Source organism: Mobula hypostoma, chromosome 17 (assembly GCF_963921235.1).
Source record: "Mobula hypostoma chromosome 17, sMobHyp1.1, whole genome shotgun sequence".
Lineage (NCBI taxonomy): Eukaryota > Metazoa > Chordata > Chondrichthyes > Myliobatiformes > Myliobatidae > Mobula > Mobula hypostoma.
This window is the reverse complement of record NC_086113.1, coordinates 22,804,804-22,828,581: the sequence shown is the minus strand read 5'-3', so window position 1 is coordinate 22,828,581 and position 23,778 is coordinate 22,804,804. Positions and strand designations below refer to the sequence as shown.

The 23,778-nt window shown below is 41.9% G+C and overlaps 1 protein-coding gene across 1 annotated transcript in view; it reads left to right on the top strand.

The window, feature by feature from the left end:
• Positions 1-13,898: 13,898 nt before the first annotated feature.
• The window catches only part of LOC134357700 (cadherin-20-like), a 196,663-nt gene continuing 186,783 nt past the window's right edge, over positions 13,899-23,778 (top strand). The window contains exon 1 of the mRNA XM_063069324.1: positions 13,899-14,356. The gene's annotated coding sequence lies outside the window, so the exon portion shown is untranslated. The remainder of the gene's footprint in view (positions 14,357-23,778) is intronic.

The following is a 23,778-nucleotide window of genomic DNA, read 5'->3' as shown; positions in this document are numbered from 1 at the left end:
AAACATGTAAGTGCAGAGATCTATCATCACAAATACTTTACTGTGAGGATCAAGACATTCTTAGTTCTACAAACATAGCCCCTAATCCAGGGGAATCTAAAACATAACTCAGTTCTACTGGCATTTCACTCTGAATAAAAAGCAGTTTTAAGTTCTTGTATGTGGCAAATGTTGAAGGATTAATAATAGGGGTGTGAATGGAACTTCCAGCTGTTATCAGAAATGCAAATTTTAAAAGAGATTCAGAACTCATTGGGTTGATCTGCTCCTCCCTTTCTTGGTGATACGTGCCAATGGCAAAGCATTTGATGGGATTTTTCACTGCAGTTCATTGTAGTTGTGACTTTGAATATCCCTCCTTTTATTGAATCCGATTGCATATTAGCAAGTCAAAGCATTGAAGACACTTCCCCTTTTCAACTATTCCAAATTCTTTTCAACAATCTGGAGCATAGAGTATTTGTATGCAACATGCTTGAAACTGCCACACATGATTTGTAGTGAACAATTGTTTTTGGTCATGTTTTAATTCCACTAATGTAGTGTGAACTGGCGATGTGGAATCTTCAATGGGAAATGGCTCAATAGCAGTTACAAGAAGCCATTTGATAAAATAGTTTTTTGGTACAAAAGTACGAACAACCTCAGTTGGAATAGCCCCCAACCATGTAAAACTAAAAAACACCAAGTTCTGTACTGTACTCCAATCAGGATCTCTGCAGACTCCTCTTCCCGATAGCAGAAAAAGAAACAAACATTTTAATAAGAGAACTAAACTCAGGGTTTAAAAATAAATATTGCAATAAAGTAGGATACTAAAATGAGATGAAAATTTGCAGTTGTAAAATATATGCCAGCAATTCTGTATGAACAGCAGGGGTATAACCACTATAGAAGTAAAAAATATAAAAAGGATTGTTAGAAGAAGTAGCTTTGCTCTTAATGGTAGACTTCGTATTTTGCAACAAGGAGTTTTGATGGTTAATTCATCATATTTGAAGACTTATTAAGCCTCAATAAAAAACCACAATTCAGTAAAGTGCAACTTCTAGTGATTCTCCAGTAGTTGAAAAGCAGTTTGCAGATCGCATCTGCATTTACATGTGTTCAGAGAACGATTTCTAAGTGTTTGTTAACTTATTATTCACTGAAGCATAGGAAAGGATGACTCTAATTCTCAATGTCAGTGAAGGTTCTTTACCACTGCACAACATCATCCTCCAGCATTAAAATTTCACTGTGAAATTCTAGAAAATATGGACTCTTTCCCATACTATTTTTCCATTTCCCACTTTGAAAGCATCAAAAAGCCTACCTCTATCCTAAACTCCAGTGTCATGTTCACCCAATCGTTCCCACGCTTGCTGATCTACACTGACATTTAGTTCTGCAACACGTCAATAATAAAGTGATCACCCCAACTTGCAATTTATCAGTGGCCTCACTCTATGCTATATATGTAACCACTGCAGCCTTGTAAGTCTAGGAAATTTGATTTTGTTACAAACATACTTAGCACGGTACACTAAAGAACAAATTTACTGTAGTAGAATCAGCTGCACTGGTGTTCAGATTTTTAAAAACTCAGATGTGTTCAATAAAGTGCAGTCATCCAATATGGGATTTCGCTGAAGTTCAACTGCAGTAAGGAATCAATGCTTATTCAGAGGCTGCTTGGACAACCCTGATCATCATTCTGTCACTCACAGAAGGACTCCAATATCTATGATGCATCTGCCATCCCTGAACTCCTCTGCCAACAATGCGTCTGGAATATCCCAGGTATCACTGACCCTCTCCTTGCTCTCAGCACCCTTCTGTGTTCTCTGCAATTTACGATGCGCTGACTTCTAATTGTACCTGGATCTGATAAGAGGTCATCAACTGACATGTTAGGCCTGTTTCTCCTGTCAAATGCTGCCTGACCTGCCAAGTATTTCCACTCTTTCCAGATTTCTAACATCTACGGGTTCTTTGGTTTTCAGCTTGGTTCATCTCAACTTGACTCAAATCAGTGCAAGTCCCATATTTGGACATAATTTGGTTTTAAATTAGTGAAATTGGTTTAGGAAGCAATGATTTCAAAACCTTCTCCTTGCAACAATGAAGGCTGAGGGGAGATTGAACAAAGGTCTAAGAATTCCTCGCCATGTGTATAATTGCCAGACACATATATGACATAAGCACACTTGCATGGTGTAGTTGGAGAGCGTGGAATAAGCAAGGTGAATTTATTTTAGTAGAACTCCAGGCGTTTTGCTGATTCATTGCATTCCTAGCGGTTAGAATGAGCAACCACTCAAACATTACAATAATGACATATTTCGACTGGATAAAGAGAGGGAAGCTGTTCCCACCAGAACATTGTTCAAGAACTAGGGTACATGGATACAGAAATGTGTGCAATGTAGGCAGGACCTCCAAGAGATCCAAAACCACAAGGTAGGCAAAGCATAGGCGAGTTAATGGCGCCTTCTTTGCTTGCATTTTCAGAAAGCTCTATTTCCACCTTTAATATCTCTATTTTTCTCTTTCAATGTTCTTTTGAAGACCCTGACCTGGAGTTACACGCTGACTATGGTTCTTTGTGGGAATAGGACCCTTTCTCGGGGTTCCACGATCAGCTGTTGTTGTTCATCACGACAAAGGCTTGGCCTAAGAGATCAGCTCGGATTCAGAAGCCTAGGATATCGGGGCTCTGGAGATGGGCGGATCAAGGGTTGGTGTCACAACAGGAGACCTGTGTGTCGTCTGGGGAGTTGGGTTATCTGCAACTGTGTACTTGGAGACCCAGGATCTTTGCAATCTTCAGGCACAGAGCTCACAAAAAGCGACCTTATGGACTTTTAGCATCATAAACTAGAGAGTTGTTTGTTATGCCCCCCCACCCCCGCTAGCTAAAAAAATGGAGACGCCTCTTCCTCCCTTATTGGGAAGAGAGAGAACCTGTGATATGTCGAATACCGGAGTGAAATGCGAAGTCTTTGGGGTAACTGCAGATCTGTGTTTTTGCTATTGTTTTGCTTATGCTTGAGTGTTCGGTGGTAGTGCGGATACCTTTTTTTGCCAGTGGGGGAGGGGGATTGTTTCTTGCTGCCACTTATGCGGGGGCGGGGGGGCGGGGGGGGGAAGCTGGGGTAGACGTTGGGGTTAAAACATAGAAATATAGAAAACCTACAAAACAATACAGGCCTTTCGGCCCACAAAGCTGTGCCGAACATGTTCTTACCTTAGAAATTACCTAAGGTTACCCATAGCCCTCTATTTTTCTAAGCTCCATGTACCTATCCAAAAGTCTCTTAAAAGACCCTATCATATCCGCCTCCACCATCGTCGCCGGCAGCCCATTCCACGCACTCACCACTCTCGGCGTAAAAAACTTACCCCTGACATCTCCTCTGTACCTACTTCCAAGCACCTTAAAACTGTGCCCTCTCATGTTAGCCATTTCAGCCCTGAGAAGAAGCCTCTGACTATCCACACGATCAATGCCTCTCATCATCTTATACACCTCTATCAGGTCACCTCTCATCCTCTGTCGCTCCAAGGAGAAAAGGCAGAGTTCACTCAAGCTATCCTCATAAGATATGACCCCCAATCCAGGCAACATCCTTGTAAATCTCCCCTGCACTGTTTCTATAGTTTCCACATTCTTCCTGTAGTCTGGGGTACATCTCGTCCGGTGATTTATCCAACTTGATGCTTTCCAAAAGCTCCAGCACATCCTCTTTCTTAATGTCTATATGCTCAATCTTTTCAATCTGCTGTAGGTCATCCCTATAATCACCAAGATCCTATTCCGTAATGAATACTGAAGCAAAGTACTCATTAAGTACCTCTGCTATCTCTTCCGTTTCCATACACACTTTTCCACTATCACACTTGACTGGTGCTATTCTCTCACGTCTTATCTTCTTGCTCTCCGCTTACTTGTCGAATGCCTTGGGACTTTCCTTAATCCTGTCCGCCAAGGGCTTCTTATGGCCCTTTCTTGCTCTCCTAATTTCATTCTTAAGCTCCTTCCTGGTAGCTTTATAATCTTGTAGATCTCTATCATTATCTAGTTTTTTGGACCTTTTGTAAGCTTTTCTTTTCTTCTTGACTAGATTTGCAACAGCCTTTCTGCACCACAGTTCCTGTACCCTACCATCCTGTCCGTCTCATTGGAACATACCTATGCAGAACTCCACGCAAATGTCCCCTGAACATTTGCCACATTTCTTCCGTACGTTTCCCTGAGAACATTTGTTCCCAAGTTATGCTTCCAAGTTCCTGCCTGATAGCCTCATATTTCCCCTTACTCCAATTAAACATTTTTCTAACTTGTCTGTCCCTATCCCTCTCCAATGCTGTGGTAAAGGAGATAGAATTGTGATCACTATCTCCAAAATGCTCTCCCACTGAGAGACATGACACCTGACCAGATTCATTTCCCAATACCAGATCAAGTGCAGCCTCTCCTCTTGTAGGCTTATCTACATATTGTGTCGAGAAACCTTCCTGGACACACCTAACAAACTCCACCCCATCCAAACTCCTTGCTCTAGGAAGATGCCAATCAATATTTGGGAAATTAAAATCTCCCACCATGACAACCCTGTTATTATTACACCTTTCCAGAATCTATCTCCCTATCTGCTCCTTGATGTCCCTGTTACTATTGGGTGGTCTATAAAAAATACCCAGTAGAGTTATCGACCCTTTCCTGTTCCTAACTTCCACCCACAGAGACTCCGTAGACAATCCCTCCATGACTTCCTCCTTTTCTGCAGCCGTGACACTATCTCTGATCAACAGTGCCATGCCCCCACTTCTTTTGCCTCCCTCCCTGTCCTTTCTGAAACATCTAAAACCTGGCACTCGAAGTAACCATTTCTGCCTCTGAGCCATCCAAGTCTCTGTAATGGCCATAACATCATCGCTCCAAGTACTGATCCACGCTTTAAGCTCATCCGCTTTGTTCATAATACTTCTTGCATTAAAATTGACAACTTCTCAAACCATCGGTCTGAGTGTGTCCCTTCTCTATCACCTGCCTATCCTCCCTCTCGCACTGTCTCCGAGCTTTCTCTATTTGTGAGCTAACTGCCTCTTCCTCTGTATCTTCAGTTCGGTTCCCACCACCCAGCAATTCTAGTTTAAACTCTCCCCAATAGCCTTAGCAAATCTCCCAGCCAGGATATTGGTCCCCTGGGATTCAAGTACAACCCGTCGTTTTTGTACAGGTCACGCCTGCTCCAAAAGAGGTCCCAATGATCCAGAAATCTGAATCCCTGCCCCCTGCTCCAATCCCTCAGCCACGCATTTATCCTCCACCTCATTCTATTCCTATACTCACTATCACGTGGCACGGGTAGTAATCCCAAGATGACTACCTTTGAGGTCCTGCTTCTCAATTTCCTTCCTAACTCCCTGTAGTCGGTTTTCAGGACCTTCTCCCTTTTCCTGCCTATGTCATTGGTACCAATATGTACCATGACCTCTGGCTGTTCTCGTTCCCACTTCAGAATATTGTGGACTTGATCAGAAACATTCCGGACCCTGGCACCTGGGAGACAAACTACCATCCTAACATTTAACTGTTGTTCATTCTTTGGGGCACTCCTCTGTTTTCATGGATGGTTGCAAAGAAAAAGCATTTCAGGATGTATATTGTATACACTTCTCTGACATTAAATTGTACCTTTGAAACCTTGACCTGGTTTGGAGGTTTGCGTGCTTCAGTGACCCAGAGGCTATGCTGGCTGGAGCCAACACTTTAATTTTTGGCTCTTGGTAGGGTTACCTATGCCAAACAGGTCAAAGGGGAAAAGTCCAGACTAAGAGTGGTCCACCGCTCCTCCAGGTTCTGGGGTTCAGCTCAGGGCTAACAACCCTGACTGGTAAAACAGAATCGTTACGGAAACAGCAATGAAGAACCCTTCTACATCTGTATGCGATGGTGTTCCTGAATCTTGACCCTGTACTTGTATGACTGACAGTACTGAAAACCGGGAGGTAGCTACTGGCACGATGTTGGAAGCCCAGAACACTGCCAGAGATTTTTAAAAAAACGTTCCTTGCTGCCCTAAACGCCGCCGACAAGGAGCAGTGAGATGAACAGTATCAAATGATAGTTATGACACAGGAGCACGGGGAAAGGGAATGGGACTGAAAGCAGAACCGGATGTGTGGAAAAGCCTCCGTCCATGCCATAAGGAATCTACAATTTGATGGCAACGGGAATTGTTTTCACAGTTCTGGTTTAAGTTGGGTGACTGAACAAAGAGAAAGAAAGGGAAGACTCTTTTCCTTCCCCCAACTTTTGCTGTTAGTTAACAATGATTCCGTGGTCAAGAGGGGACAAGGAAATGTTTCATTCCACATTCTTCACATTCCTCACCCTAATGAGCGCAAGAGTTATGGAGAGGGGAACAGCGAGCCGTGGTGACGTCACTGGGCCGCTGACTGAGCTTGGCAGTGTGTGGGAGAGCTGAATTAGCCATCAGTAGAGATACAGTCATTAACCCAGGTTGCTCAGCTTGTTATTTCAGATGTCAACTAATTCAAATCGTTCAGAATTGGGCTCAGTAACTTTTCACAGCCGGCTCCCCGATAATATAATCAGCATGTTCCATTTCATTTAAAAATATATGGAGGGAGAGGACACAATTAATCAATTCAGGAAAGACAAAAAAAACCTTATTCATACTTAAAAAGAGACAATTTTAGAAGATCCTCACTTAGAAACTTCAAGCAGTTTTTACAGCTGACTCCTGTAAAGTGGTGAGCCAACCACAGCAGGATAGAATATCAATTAGCGCAAAGCTGGACAGCAGTCGGCTGTGAGTTGGGGATTCGATTCCCGCTGCAGCCGGTAAGGAGTCTGTACATTTTCCCCGTGACTGCGTGGGTTTCTTCCGGGTGATCCGTTTTCTTCCCATATTTCCAAAGACGTACGGTTAGGGATAGTGAGTTGCCGGTATGCTGTGTCGACTCCAGAAGCGTGGCGGCATTTGCGAGCTGCCCAGCACGACCTGACGCAAAAGTGACCCATTTCACTGCCACGTTTTGATGAAGAAGCCAATCTTTAATCTTTAACTCATTTGAGGCGTGCAAGGTGAGTATTTAATGCTGCTTGTCAGTAATTACCTTCCATGAGTGAGACGCCTCTTACTCTAACCAAGTACTCCCAAGGCTAACATCTTGATTTAGCAACACGGACAGAACACTTCCACCTGAGACTGACACATGCTTTGGAAGAAGGAGGGTTTACAGTGTTCTGAAATCAAAACCAGACTTGATAGGTCTACTTGTAGCACTGATGCTTCTAATTTAGCAGTTAACTCGGCTTAAGAAAATTTGCTTCCACTGGATTTAAACTGTTCATTCAGACTTCCGCAGCCAACTTCCCATTAGTCATGAACTGAAGATGAGAAGAACAATTTGTACATCTCTTCCCTGACGTATCTCGTGCACGACAACTAAGACAGTGCTGATAAGAGTTTTGTGATAAATATAATTCACATGTTTTCTACTTTGAAGACCAGTCGATACTGACAGATAACCATTTCTTTCTACACTAGTTGGCCAGTTTATTAGTCACCTCCTGCGGCCACTGAGTGCACGTCTGTGGTCTTCTTTTGCTGTAGCCCATCCATTTCAATTTTCGGTGTGCTGCGTGTTCAGAGATGCTCTTCTGCACAGCACTGTTGTAATGCGTGGTCATTTCAGTTACTGTCCCCGTCCTGTCAACTTGAAGCAGTCTGGCCATTCTCCTCTGACTTCTCTCATTAACAGAACTGCTGCTCACTGGATTTTTGTTTTCTTTTTCCGCACCATTCTCTGTAAACTCTAGAGATTGTTGCTGCGTGAAGATCCCAGGGGATCAGCTGTTTCTGAGATGTTCAATCCACCCCATCCAGCGTCAAAGTCACTGAAATCACATTTCTTTCCTATTCTGATGTTTGGTCTGAACAACAACTGAACTGCTGGATGATGTCTGCATGCTTTCATGCATTGAATTGCTGCCACAATGATTAGCTGATTAGATATTTGCATTAATGAGTAGGCATTCAGGTGTACCTAATAAAGTGGCTACTGAGTGTATATTTTCCTATTTTCCCAGACTGTAAAACATCATGTGCAAGAGACTGGAACCTACTCTCAGATATTGATAGTTCATGCTCTGAACTCAAGTTATAAATGTTCTAGATGTCCAAATAGCCCTTCTGCCAAAAAATTCCCTTTTTGTTTTCCAAAGAATAGCAGAATCTCTCATCTTGTTTGAATCCGTTACTCGGGAATAAGTCATTCATAATCAATATGTCATTATAGGGTCAGAGTTGTAGAGTGATATAGCATGGACACTGGCTCTTTGACCCAACCAGTCCATGCCAACCACAGTACCCAGCCAAGCCAGGCCAAGTTTCCTGCATTCGGTTCATATTCCTCCAAGCCCTGCCCTTCCACATACCTAACCAAGAACTTCTTAAGTGATTCTATTGTACCTGCCTCATTCTCCTGCTCTGGCAGCTTGCTCCATGCTCTGCATAAATAAGTTGCCTCTAGATCCCTTTCAAATCTTAGCCCTCTCACCTTAAATCTATGCTCCCTAGTTCCAGACTCCTCTAACCTGGAGTAAAGACATCAATGTCTCATAATTTTAAACATTTCTATCAGGTCATCCCTCATTCTCCTAAATTCCAAGGGAAAAAGAACTGGCCTGGCCAACCTCCCCCTATGATGCCCTCTTTCCAGTTTAATTATGGTATTTCCTATAACAGGGAAACCAAACCTCTACACAGTGAGGCCTCACCAATGACTTATGCAAGTGCAACATGATACTCCTCTTTGTGGTGGCATAGTTGAGATCTCACAGCTAATAACCAGGAAAAAAAAGTTATGAAATGAAATGATGATCTTCTGCTAGAATTTTAAAAGACTGCAGTGAAGTGAAGGCCCAACTTATGAAGCACCAAAGAAACTTGAAATATTGTGACCGGTTCTCATCAGCTTCCTACACCCAGGTGTGTTTCATTGCCAATGGAAACGGGTCAAGTCTGAACCACACACTTACAGTCACAATTACTCCTCAGGTGACATCTGCACAGACAGCATTATTAATCAGTTTGTAAACCCATCGGCAAAATAACATTTGGTGAATTTATGATTCCGAACACAAATGTGATTAGTTGGTATAAACTGGAAAAGGCCTTTTGCTGAGAAAGAGGACTGCAGTTCAATCACAGGAGCAGGCTGCATTTGAAACTGCTGGAGCTTTCCTTCTAATTGTTTCTAGCACTACCTTCAGCATACAATGGCATTCTGTGTTGCTTTCCCACATCGGCTGATGCATATCTGGTCATTCTGAAATTACAACATTAGATATGCCAGTGGCATAAATATAAATACATGCATGATCCACTTCAGAGCTATACAATTTGACTGTTTACCAGTGATGTTTTATCTGGTCCAAATTAATTTTTACAACTTCAACACATAAGCCAAACTGAATCTATTCTTTGACAACAGTGTCTGTGTTTCTGCATTTCCAAGTCCAAATCCAAGTCTATTGGATGCTGGAGGCCGAAGGAGGTATCTTGGGGTTAGAGGACGGTGTATGTGCGTGAGTGGAAGGGAGGAACAGGACTTGTTTTGCTGTAGTTGCTTTGTTGCTTTTGTATTATGTTTTGTTGTGCTCTGTGTTATTCTGCTGAGTAATGCGGGCATGCCATGTTAGCAATGTCATGTTTGGCGACACTTTTGCAGGCTGCCCCCAGCACACACTTTGGTTTGTTGGTTGTTAACACAAATGATACATGTTTTGATGTACATGTGACAATAAACCTGAATTTTGAATCTTGAAAGGGAAAAAAATACTTGTGTGAATAATCCTCTACATACACAGGACTTCCAAAAGCAATTTACAACCCAGTAAGAAAAATCACATTTGTAATATGGGATGTGTATTAAAAAAATTCCAAAGTTAGTTCAAGGAATGGAGAACCTCTGTTGTCTGCAGCTTGATGAGATCTTTGAAATCCTTAAATGCAGGCTTTATGTGCATCCTCAATTTGATTACTTTCATTAATACCTAAGCCTTATACCCTGAAATCCTCCCCATATTGCCCTATATGTTTCTGAAATCCTCTGTCCTTTGAAGTTTATCATAAAAATTGAATCTCTTCATAATTCTTTGTTCACTGCCCTAATATCCTTTTTTCAAGGTTAAGTGTCAAATTTAGTTGACTTCAGAGGCAATGGCTACACTTATTGGCCATTTCTAATTGCCGCTGAACAGAGCAGTGAGTTAAGGGTCAACCGGATTGGTCAGTCGAGATCCACATATAGAACAGATTTTCTTTTTCCCAAAGGACGTTAGTGAACCAGATGTGTTTTTTACAGCAAAGCTTTAGTTTCATGAGAATATCTTTGTTGTAAATTCTGGGTTTGCCTAATCAGCTGAATGTAAATTCACCACCCACTGTTATGGGATTAAAACACATGGTCCAGAGCTCTGGTCTGGTCTTCAGTAAATCAACCACTAACCCATTATTTTCCTTTGACTGTGCAATTTCAGTGCTGACCCATGGAGATACGGTACACATCCTGCACCGTTTGACTGCAGAACATTGAATATTTGATGGTGCCTGGGTCTGAAAAGATGCATCATTCCCGTGGCTCCTCGGCCCATCAAGTCAGCAGCAGCAGGAGCTGAAGGAACCAAAGGCAGTGACCGCAGGCCAGTGGCAACATTGGCAGAGTGAGAGCTCTGGGGAGAGAGACGCGGCTGATTTATATGCTGCCACTCTTCTAGTGGAACTAGTGCTGACGGAATCTTCCCTTTGGTCTGAACTACTGAGGCTCACTCATTGCCAGCATCAGGAACTAGCCGCAGGAAACTGCAGATGTGTGCTGGTGGTACAGCAGTGCAGCTGGTAGAGCTGCTGTCTCACAGCACCAGAGACCCAGGTTGAAGACTGATCTTGGCCGCTGCCTGATCTTGGCATTTGCGCATTCTCACTGTGACCTCTTGGGTTTCCTCTGGATGCTCCAGTATCATTCTATGTCTGAAAGCTGTGTGTGTGTGTGTGTGTGTGTGTCCACCGTAAATTACCTCTAGTGTGTAGCTGAGAGGTAGAATCTGGGGAGATTTAATAATATTTGGAATTAATGTAAGATTAGTGTAAATGGGTGGTTGACGGTTATTGTGGACTTAGTGGCCCAAATGGGCTTGTTTCTGCTGTACCTCTCCATGACTCCACAGTTGAAAAAATCCATTAGCAATTACAATTAAGAAGTATCTCAATACCCTAGACTGCTAGCCTGAGGGATTATGTGTTACCAGGGCTCTTCATGATATAAAGTGGGTGGAGCCAAAAGATATTCAATCCGTAATATTGGTTGGACCATTTCCTTTTTTCAATATAATCTAAGTTTGAAAATGTGGTTACCCTGCTCTGTCCTAAGACTCACCTTAGGGTTTATTTGATTGCAGATGTCAGATAAAGGCAAGTTGTTACCATGTTTTCCTAGGATATCAATGAATCCACCAGAAAGGCTAGAGGAGGCAAGTAGAAGACTATTGATGGAAATTTGCCTCTCGCTCAACTTCATGAATTCTTATAAATGGGATTACATTTTTAGTATATTTCTCATGTCCTTTAGTGACAGTGTAAATAAACAATTTCCAACAATAAAAAGTTAAGAGGTAACCAATCGTGTAACAGGACATTAAGTTTCAGTTTTGGATTTCAACTGTTCCTTACTGGCAAATTGGTCTAAGTGTGAGTTGACATTTCTACAGTGAAATTGTCCACTGGAATTTTCCTTGAGTGTGTAGGTGTGTGGAATCTGGGGGAGATAATGAGAAAATAATTACTAATCCTAAATGTAGGTCTTTGTGGAATGTAGGATGACCTACAGATATAGTTAGTGAGTGAGCATGCCATAATGGTAGTATAGTGGTTAGCATAATGGTATTACAGTGCCAGTGAAACGGGTTCAATTCCCACCACTGTCTGTAAGGAGTTTGTACATCTTCTTTGTAACTGCATAGGTTTCCTCTGGATACTCTGGTTTCCTCCCAAGTTCCAAAGATGTCAAGGTTAGTCGGTTAATTGGTCACTGGGTGTAATTGGGCAGCAGGGGCTCATTGGGCCAGAAGGGCCTGTTACCATGCTGTATCTCTAAGTAAACTAAAATAGCAGGAGAAAGTTTTAAAGTGAAATTGGGATTCGTGTAAATGGATGGCTAGTGGTCAGCATAGATTTGGTGGGCCGAAGGGCCTATTTCCTTTCGATGACCAGAGCTGCAACTTTCTCATGGTTTCTTCATCAACGCTTCATCTAAATTCTGGAAGACACAAGCTATCAGCGTTGTGATCCTTCAAAAAGTTGACCACAATGATTCAAGAAGGCAGCTTATCACTACCTTCTTAAGGGCTGAGAATGGCCAACAAATGCTGGTCTTGCCAGTGACACACACACACGACACATACATCCCATAAATAAACAAAATATTTCCCATGATAAATAATCACACTCAATCAAGCACCAATAACCTAGAAATAAAAACTGCCCTTGGGCCTATAATTGGAATGAGTTACTTTCTGGAGTCCCAGCCCAAGAGAGCAATCAGCCGACTGACTGCATTGGCTCTTCCTAGCAGCCATTTATTTAGTTCCCTATCTCTTTACCAAGGTGTCTTTTATGCAAAACATGAGTGAGAAAAGTGATTAATCACAAATGAATAAACTTCAACTATTTCCTTTGCTGTTCTACTGTTTTCGTGTTTCTTCAATTATAATAGTCTGCATTTATACAGTATATGGCTTTCAAAATGGGAAAAATGTAGTATAGCGGAAGACATCTCGGAAGAGCTTTATCAGCAACATTTGACAGCCCACGTGATAGTGCAGACGATCAAGTCTTGGTCAAATAGGTATATTAAAGAGAGGTCTAAAAGGACGAGAGGGAAACGGAGGGGGGTGGGAGAGAGGTATGGGAAGGAGGGCAAACAAAACTATAGTATTATTTATCGTAGTTTATAATATCCGTTGGATCTTTTGCATTAATGTCAACCTAATGATGTTTGCCCGAAAATTTAGTGATGGTTTAAGTACGGACTCGGGGCATCGAGCGAAATAATTCCGGAAGAACTCGTTTAAATTTTGACTACAAACAGTAACTGAAATGCCGGCGGGTTTGCCAAAATCACGGGGCGATCCTGTGTAATACGTGGGAAGGGAAACTACGGGCGTGTGCATAGTACAGTATGCCCGCACCGTGACACGACAACTTTTCTGCGTGAGGTGCCAAGGTCGTACCGGTCTCTTGGTCCGTCCCATCCCGAAGTTACCGCCGCCGATTAATTCCAGGTCTCACACAACGGGGAAGTTGTGATGGGCCGAGTTGGACGAAGAGTTCGTGTCTCCTTCAGAGAAGGCGAGGGACGTTCTAAGTAACAAAATTGTCATTATGAATTTGTTCCCACAAAAGACACCTGACCGAAGCAAATAAACAAACTTAAAAGCGATCTAAATTAGTTAATTATATGATTTCGGAAATATTATAAACGGAAAACGTTGTTGAATTCCTACTTGTGGCACTTGCCCTAATCACATCAGAGACGGTGTTTAATAAATATAAACCAAGCTACTCCACGCTACATCCCTCATGTACGACACAATAAATATTTATTTAAACAGGGAAATTCATCTGTCGTCCTCGGGAACTGGTGCATCAATTGATTTAATCTGGGTTTGATTTCACTTGAAACCTGCGCAGATTTAACAGGGTTAAATTATTTGCTTCAGTGGAGCTTGCTAACAGAAAGTGAAATCTTCCGCCCAGTTTTCCTTTTGATCTGAGGAATGTGCTGAATTCAACACTCGCACGTTTCAAAGAATCCCTCGTCCGACAGCGCGGGTCCAGCAAAAAAGGGGCAGCTCGGACTCGGCGGGATGGCAGCTGTACAGTAATCACATTCACCAGCGTGTGGATGCGGGCAACTCCCCGGGGAGAGACGGTGCAAATCTTGGCACCAATTGGCTAATTCAATTTAATTCCACTGCATTCGCCCTGTCAGAATATTCATGAGGTGGAGAGTGAGTACCTCTGGTACTCAGAGAGAAGAGTGCAATAAGAAGAGAGCGGGAAGGCAGCAACGCTTTCGCGAAAGCGATGTAGAAAAAGTTTCTCGTCTGCATCTTATCTTGAGGCAGCTCTCGCCGAAAAAAAATCCTTGCAATTTCTCAGAAGAGCTTCCGATGCAACTTTTCTGAAGAGTCCTTATTTAGTGAACTGCAGGGGACAATGAGGTCGGAGCGGGTTTTGAGGTGTGAAAATTGACAGGAGTTGACAGCACTGTCGAGGTAATGTTGCATTTTATTACGTTGTTTAGGTGGTGACACCTTTTTTATTGCTATTGTAAACAAACTAATATTTTTCTGCATATTTAACTAGAGTAGTGATTGACTGTCAGTGGAGAAGGAAATACACACAGTGTCGGTAGTAATTTTATAAGCTTTCAGTCTGGTCCAGCGTTTGCTCCACTTTCACCCGATAGCAGTCTCGCTGCCTGGTCTTGGTATGGATGTCACGTACCTCAGCCCTCTTTACTTGTTGCCTGCCTGTAGTGAAGGAAACTTCAATTATGATTAATATCTCTTGTCCTAGTCTGTGAGTATTCCTCCAGCCAAATGAAGCTGCTACTTAGAGCGTACGGCAACTGGCTCTTCAGAATCGTTCACGGGGAGTCTTCCTGCAACAGAAAGGGCTTTGGAGACAGAAACTGTGCAGACTATGGTCGGGAAGAGGGAACTGATTACTAGCAATGGTGCACAGTGAGCCAGGCAGCTGACAGCAACAGAAGCCAAAAGGCCACTTTTTTTTTATTCTTGCTTTCCTCTCCTTTGAGAATGGCAGTCTCTGCCAACGACTGTATTTCTCGACTGGATAAAGATTTCACTGTGGAGACGTGTGACTGGAATTAATTGCGGGACTAGGAGAGGAAAATAAAACCCCAGCAGATAAATACTGCGCTGTAGGGCTTTTGTTCTATCTGAAGTTGCTATATATTTTTAAGCAACTGGCTTCCGGAAGAAAAAAAAATGTTTTTAATGTCTAAGCAGGGAGCAATATAGTTTGGTCCATCTCACTTGGGTAGGTGATCATCAATTTAAAATCTGTTCAACCTCTTAGGCTCTATATTGACTGTTTAAATCTATGAATCTTTTACTTAATTCCTTGAGGAATGAAGTGCAGTTTACAGTTTCTTTGGTGTGATTCTCTAGGACCTGATTCAGCTCCATCTCAAGGACCAAACCCCAGCTATTACTTTGATAATATTTCATTGACTTGTGATGTGTTATTGTTTTAACTAGTGAATATGGACAAAAAAAAATCAGATGTTTCACCTTTCACTGTGGGAAACAGTGTGTAGTTTGTTAAGCTTCAAAGTTCAAAGTAAATTTCATATCTAAGTACCTACATGTCACCGTATCCTATCTTCAGATTCATTTTCTTGCAGACATTCAAGATAAAACAAAAAAATACAACAGAGTAAGTGAAAAACTACACACAAACAAAGATTAACAACCAATATGCAAAAGAAGACAAACTGTGCCAAAAGAAAAAAAAAGAATATATAAAACTAAGCTTGGCTTAGGTACTACTGTTTCACAAGTGCTGTGAGACAGCTTTCACTAGTCAGACTTGGGCTGTTCATTTGGTTGAGGTTCTAGGCACACAAATGGCCATTATTCTCTCCTTTAATTGTTCTTTTTTCTGAGGAGACAATATTGAAGAGGAAGTTAGTCACAAGATAAGTCTTTCCTATTTTGGCTGTGGTATTAACATAAACTGAAAATGAAGCAGCAAAATCAAATCACCTCACTCAGAAATGGTATTATTACTGAACGCAAACACAAGGAAACCTGCAGGTGCTGGAAATTCAAGCAACACACACAAAAAATGCTGGTGAACGCAGCAGGCCAGGCAGCATCTATAGGAAGAGGTACAGTCAACGTTTTGGGCCAAGACCCTTCATCAGGACTAACTGAAAGAAGAGATAGTCTATTTCTTCTTTCAGTTAGTCCTGACGAAGGGTCTTGGCCCGAAACGTCGACTGTACCTCTTCCTATAGATTATTACTGAATTTGAGTTTCTGTGTGGTATATTTTATGTGCATGAGTATACAAACTATATGTGTGCATATTTGTGTGCATGTATGTGGATGTAATTAAATATGCCTATGTGGTGTTTATCTGCGAATATCTGAAGCAGTAACTTTCATAAAGCCAAGACTAGTTCTTGCCTCCTTCTGCTACTTGAATTCATATAACGAGATCATTTGAATTACTTTGAGCATGGCTACTATTCCTCTGATACAAGAAACAATGCCAGTAGGTTATCATGCCTGAGAGATGATAAAAATGTTCCTCCCGTGGGCTATCTTCAAAAAGAGAGTATAGATAAGATGCATTAGGTCATTTAAGAAACTCATAGATAACCACATGGATGATAGAAAAATGGACAACTATGCAGGAGGGAAGAATTAGATTGATTTTAAAGTAGGTTTGCAAGATCACAAGACAAAGGAGCAGAAGTAGGCCATTCGGCCCGTCGAGTCTGCTCCGCCATTCCACCATGAGCTAAACTATTCTCCCATCTAGTTCCAATTTCCGGCTTTTTCCCCATATCCCTGGATACCCTGACTAATTAGATACCTATCAATCTCCTCTGTAAACACCCTGAGTGATCGGGCCTCCACAGCTGTATGTGGCAACGAATTCCATAAATCCACAACCCTCTGGCTAAAAAAATTTCTTCTCATCTCTGTTTTAAATGGGTACCCTCTAATTCTAAGACTGTGGCCTCTTGTCCTGGACTCACCCAGGTTAAAAGATTGGCACAACATCATGGGCTGAAGAGCTTGTACTGTGCTATATTCTATGTTTAAGATAAGAACTGAAAGGTTTAGAGCAGGGGTTCCCAACCTGGGGTCCACAGACCCCTCAGTTAATGAGAGGGGGCTATGGCATAAGGAAGGTCAGGAAGCCCTAGATTAGAGGGAGTCTGAGGGGGAATGTTTCTCACAAAGAGGTTGCTCGGATTTAGAATGTGCCACCTGAGGAGCTGGTAGAGGCAGATACGCTCATAACTTCTAAAAAGCATTTGGACTTTGAATTGTCAAAGTGCAGAAGACTATGGATTTACTGCAGGTTAATGGGGTTGGTATGGATATTTACAATGGGTGGCATGGGCATGGGAGTTTGAGGCACCGAACAATTCCATGACTCTATTGGTAAGAAATAGCTCGAAAGACGTGTAGAGATAGTAGAGAAGCAGATAGGTTCAGTATAGAATTCCAGAGTTTAGGCACAGCCAGCCCCAGATAGAATAACTAAATTTCAGGATGATCAAGAAAACAGAAATGGGGAAAACCATTATCATGAATAGATGTAAAGCTGGATAAGATTACAGAGGAGGAGAGAGGCAAGCAATAGAGAGATTTGAAAGTAAGTTTAAGAACTTTCAAAACAAAGCTTTGGTTCATTGGAGCCAATGTGCACTGGATAGACAAGTTAGGACCTGAGAAGCAGGGAAGATTTATTTATAACTAGTTATCATGACCGAATCTGAATCCGGTTTATTACTATTGATACACCTCGTGGAATATGTGGTTTCGCAACAGCAATGCAGTGCACAACACAAAAACTACCATAAGCTATAAAATAAATAAATAAATAGTGGAAAGGGGAATAATGAGAGTTAATGGGTTCATGGACCATTCAGAAACCTGATAGAGGAGGGAAAGAAGCTGTTCTTATAATGTTGAGTGTTAGTCTTCACATTCCTGGGTGTTTTTCTTTGTTTTGGTGTATTATTGGCACATGACCCAGAATCAGTGAAAAGCTTATCTTGCACACTGTTTATTCAGATCAAATTATTGTGTTGTGATAGAATAAAGTAAAACAATAGCAATGCAGAACAAATAGTGAAAGTTGCCAAAAGGGTGCAGAACAGGTGAAAGATAAAGTGCAAGATTATAATGAGGTAGATTGTGAGACCACGAGTCCTTCTTACTGTACAAGAGATCCCTTCAAGGGTCTGATAACAGTGGGATGGAAGATGTCCTTGAGGTGGCTTTCAGGCTTTAGTAACTTTTGCCCAATGGGAGAGAGGAGAAGAGATTATGCTGACTGCTTTACTGAGACAGTAGGAAGTATAGACAGAATCCATAGAGGGGAGGCTGGTTCCTGTGATGTGCTGAGCTGTGTTCACAACACTCTGCAGTTTCTTGTGGTCATGTGCAAAACTATTGTCATACCAGGCCTTGATGCAATCAGATAGAATGCTTTCTATGGTGCATTAATAAAAAGTGGTAAGGGTTCCACAAGGACATGCCAAATTTCTTTAGCCTCCTAAGGAAGGTATTGGTGGGCTTACTTCACCGTGACAACAACGTGTTTGGACCAGGACAGGCTGTTGGTGATATTCACGACTAGGAACTTAAAGCTCTCAACCTCAACACCGTTAATTTATACAGGAGGATGTACACCGCATCCCTCTTTCTGAAGTCAATGACCAGCACTTTTGTTTTATTGAGATTTGAGGAAGTTTGGTTGTCGTGATACCATATCACTATCTGCTTGCTGTTCTCCAACTCCTCATTATTTGAGGTGCAGCGGACTACAGTAGTATCATCTACAGGCCTGTAGATAGAGTTAGAGCAGAATTTGGCCACACAGTCATGAGTGTATAGGGACTAGGGATGCAACTTTGTGGAGCACCAGTGCTTAGAATAATCATGGCAGAGGTGTTGCACCCTGTCTTTACTGATTACACTCTATTGGTCAGAAAAACTCCAGTTGCAGAAGGAATCACTGACTCCTAGGGCCCTGAGTATGGTGATGAGTTTACTTGGAATAATAGTATAGAAGGTGAAACTGTGGTCAACAATAGTCAGATGTAGGTGACCTTACTGTCCAGATGGTGAGAGTTTTTAACGATGGTGCCACCTTTCTGAGGCACTGCCTTTTGAAGATGTCCTTGATGGAGGGGAGAGTTGTTTTGAGATGGAAGGGCAGAGTCTTCAGCCCTCCTGCTGCTTTTTGCAGTCACGTGCAATGGGAATGTGACAATGTTTGGGAGCATTGTTTGCCTTGGGAGCAAATATATTCATGTTAAATCAACTCATTATTAAGTTAGGAACAGGGCAGCATTTGATGTTTTGTAAGGCAGCACAGGGAGACAATTCAGATGCTAGTAGTCAATTCGAATACGATGTTCTGCTAAGGGGTTCAGAGCTCATTCCATAAGACACCACCTCTGATTTTCTTTTCCTTCACTCCAAGTGACTGGATTCATTCCTTAGCTAGGTAGCAGAGTTAAAATCAATAATTCATTTTTCGGTAAATCAAAGCAGAAGGAAAACCTATATTCTCTACCCGTGATGTAGTGGCTTAATGTGTGCAACAGTGTCTCAATGGGCCTTTCCAGACTGAGTAATATTGAATATTTCTTTTGATCTCACTAACTATGCAGTCTATCAACAATGAACTATAAAGTGTTTCACTGGAAATTTCACATTAAGCAACTGAAATATATTTTGAAAATTTGATGGGATTCATGACAAATCATTGTTTCTCCTTTCCATGATAGACTACTTTTCATTCTGAAGTAAAATGAGCACCTTGGCTTTATGTGTGTGGCACATGGATTCTCCTGGGTCTTTGGTGCCTTGTTGCGAGACGAAGTCATGAGCAGAATTACAAGTTTGCAGTGGTGGTAGTAGTAGAGTGACCATTCGAGTCGAGTATGGGGGTAATTCTCCTAAGGGGTTGACTATTGGTGGGTGACTTAATCCGGGATGCTCGGGTGGATTCTCTTAATGAAGAATGCCCGTGCATGATGTTGTTTAACATGGGGAGGTTGATGCATAGGCAGCCACCATGCATCAACCTTGACAGGACGGGATCAGGGTCCATTGGCATGGAATGCAAGGCGACTGGAGATCCTTCACTCTGCCTTACTCCTTCCTCCATCTTCACTGCCATTGTGATGTGTCATCATCTTCCTCCAGCTCCATCAATGAGGTCCAGGTTGGATCACTCTTTCTCTGGAACATTCCCCTTGACCTTACCGCCATGGGTGACACTACCAGGAGCTAAGTTCCTGACAGCAACATTCTCAGGATCTCAGGAACTTTCAAGACTTTCTGCCACCACAAGGTGACGATACTTGAAGAAGCCTGTAGACCAGTTGGTAGGAGAGTGGAGAAGGAAATGTCTCTTAGAAAAGTTATTGCTGAAGAGAAGTTTGGCAATAAGAAGATGGACACCTTTTTAAAAAAAAGCACTGTCTTGGAAAGGTTAAATGAGAGATTTGCCTGTGCATGTATGACATTAGTGCTGAGGTCTTATAGTTGTATGAAGAGATGAGGATGCTGGGTTTTCCTCCTTCGAGCAGGGAAGGTTAAAACACATTTAGTAGAATTGATTAAATGATGGGGAGTTCTAGTGAAGTGCAAAGGGAATAACTTTCATTAGCAGAATTTTAGCAACTTGAAGACTTAAATTTAAAATTGTTGGTATATAGTTAGGTGATGATAGGGAGAATTTAGTTCACTTAACATGTTATTGTGTTCTGGAATGTGCAGCCTTAAACTGTGCTGGAAGCAGATTCGGTACCAAATATTGAAAAGGAATCCGATCTGTCTTTCATAAAAGAAATATTTGCAAGATCTTGGGGGAAAGGTCAGAGGTGCAGGAGTAATTGGATAGCTCTTCAGAACACAGGTACAGACAGGATGAACCAGAGGATCTTCTGTATGAGAGTGTAATTGCTGAAAATTGTACTTCCAGTGAGTTGTGAACCAGGCGGCCTGGGATCCTGATGCGGAAGATGAATCAAATGAGTTGTCTTATTCAGTGCTGACTGTAACCTCTACAGAAGCGTCACTGCTAATTGCAAAGATGGAGGTCACCCAGATCCTTCGTACCCAGGCAGCAAGTGGGAAATCAGTTTTTCTGGTGAAATTAAGGCTGTATTGTGACACAACTTTTCTAAGCCAGAGTGACTATGGTTGGTAATTTCCCTGTCAATCAAGTCTAATAACTAGATTGTCTTATTATTCATTCACAGGATGTGGGTATTGCCGGAAAGGGCAGAATTTATTGCCAATTTCTAATTCTCCTTTAGGAAGTGTTGGCGAGACAAATTTCTGAAGTATTGCAGTCTTTCGATAAAAGTAATCACGCAATGTGGATGTGGTACCAATGACTGATTTTATCAGTTGTGCTTGAGTATCTTCCACTCAATGCATGTTTCTAGAGAAGCTGTTCTGATTTCAAAGTAAGTTATTCTGACTTTATTGAGAGCCAGATGGTAATATATATTTCTCAAGGTGTAATTATGAAATACAAATAAACGATGGCTTATCTGTCATGATGTTACCACCTTTCTCAAAACATACCATCTTGGCCAAACTTTTTATCACCTTTCCAAATCACTCCATTGGCTTGAGATTGATTCTTCTCTGGTTATGTTTCTGTGAAACACCTTGGAGACAGCTCACGATATCGAGTGGAGTATCTTACTTCATGTTGCTATTGTTGGCACACTATAATTTCCGATGAACATGATTTCTTTTATTTAGAGATACAGCATGGAACAGGCTCATTCTGGCCCACTGAGCCACTCTGCCCAGCAAACTACCTACTAGCCTGAACACGGGGCAATTTATAATGACCAATTAACCTACTTACACATTCTTTGGAATGTCGTAAGAAACTTTAGCACCCGCAGGAAATCCATGTGCTAGCTGTCCTTCAGACAGCGGCGGAATTGAATTCCGAATTCCAATGCCCGAGCTGTAATTATGTCGCACTAATCACCACTCTACTGTGGCACCCCAATGACACAAGAAATCAAGTGGTTGCTTGGCCCTACAGCCAGTGGCAAACTTTCTCTCAGGAGGACAACAGCCATGAGTTAATAAGTGAACACACCATTCCCAGGAACTACTACTGTACATCTAACTTGGGGCAGTACGGTAGAGTGGTGGTTAGCACAATGCTTTACAGTACAGGCGACCTGGGTTCAATTCCAATGCTGCCTGTAGGGAGTTTCTACGTTCTCCCCGTGCCCGTGTGGATTTCCTCCAGGTGCTCCACATCCTCCCACAGTCCAAAAACGTACTGGTTGGTAGGTTAATTGGTCATTTTAAATTGTCCCGTAATTAGGCTAGCGTTAAATTGATGGGTTGCTGTGTGACTCGGCTTGGAGGACCCAAAGGGCCTACCCTACTCTGTAACTCAACAAACAAATAAATAAATAAAACTTCCTTTACCTTCAAGATAAGTAGTTCCTGGTTAGATGCTCAGGATAGAAAGGCGAAAGGCGAAATTATATTTGATTTGCATGGTGGGCAAAAATCAAACATCATGAATTTGCATTGATCCATTCCTCTCATTAGATAAATTGAGCAAGGCCCTTCCCAGGAAACCCACCCCCGCTCAGCCTAGAATCAATGCTGTGCATGCAAACCCATGTCATGGCATTACTGACTCAGAATTATTCTGTGATAGTGAGGTTACTATGATGGTAAAATAATTTGTAGTCTTCCTTCCAACATAGGACAAAATGAACTGAGTCAATCAAGTCAAAGTCAAAAGTGCAATAACACCACCTCCCTCACCTCCCTCACCAGTTTTCTGGGGTCTTTGTAAGACATGACATTTACTAGCAAAAGGGGACATTAACATTATTATAGATCAGATGGATCCCATTGGTTCAGACTCCTTACAATTCAACCCAAATCTTTATTAAACAAGTATGTACATTTGATTATCTTCCTAGTTGTACCTGTGGAACAGCCATGAACCCATCAACTGATGGGCCAAGGAAAAATTCCATACTTTAGTTCACTCTGAACAATTAATCACACCAAGAAATGATGAATTTGCAGAAAAGCAGTTGCATTTTCCCTGAAGCTAATCACCACGGTATTTTCTTGGCTCGAATCTTACACAGAACCCAACTTTGTTCTTCTAACTTCAGTTACTTGAAACAGAATGTTTTATTCAATAATTTTAACAAACTGAAATAGTTTGGTTAAATAGTATTTGCAAAAGTTGACTCCGTAGTTTGTCCTGTGGTCCAGTATGTTGGCTTTCCGTACTGCCTGTACATGTGGGGGAGAATGCAGTGTTCTTCCTGCGGTGCCTGTATTAATTGGTTACTGCAAGTATATTACATTTGTAGCTGTGAAGATTCCCTCTGAGCTGTACTCTTCTTCACACCACTTGAGTTACTGTCACCTTCATGTTACCTTGAACCAGTCTGGCCCTTCTCCTCTGACCTTTCTCATTAGCAAGGCGTTTTCACCCACAGACCAACAACTACTCATAGGATGGTATTTAGTTGTTGACACCATTCTCTGTAAGCTCTAGAGAGTGTTGTGTGTGAAAAATCCCAGCAGATCAGCAGTTGTTGAGTTACTCAAACCACTCCATCTGGCATCAACGGTTCCAAAGTCAAAGTCACTTAAATCACATTTCTTCCCCTTTCTGATGTTTGGTCTGAACAACATCTGAACCTCTTGACCACGTCTGCATACTTTTATGCATTGAGTTACTGCAATATGATTGGCTGATTAGGTATGAACAGGTGTACTAATAAAGTGGCCACTGAGTATATGTTCAACGTTAAATCCCTCGGGGCAAACAGATTTTGAAAATCAGTTGACTAAATACATTTAGAATGAAGGGAAATTAGTGGTAATGTTGAC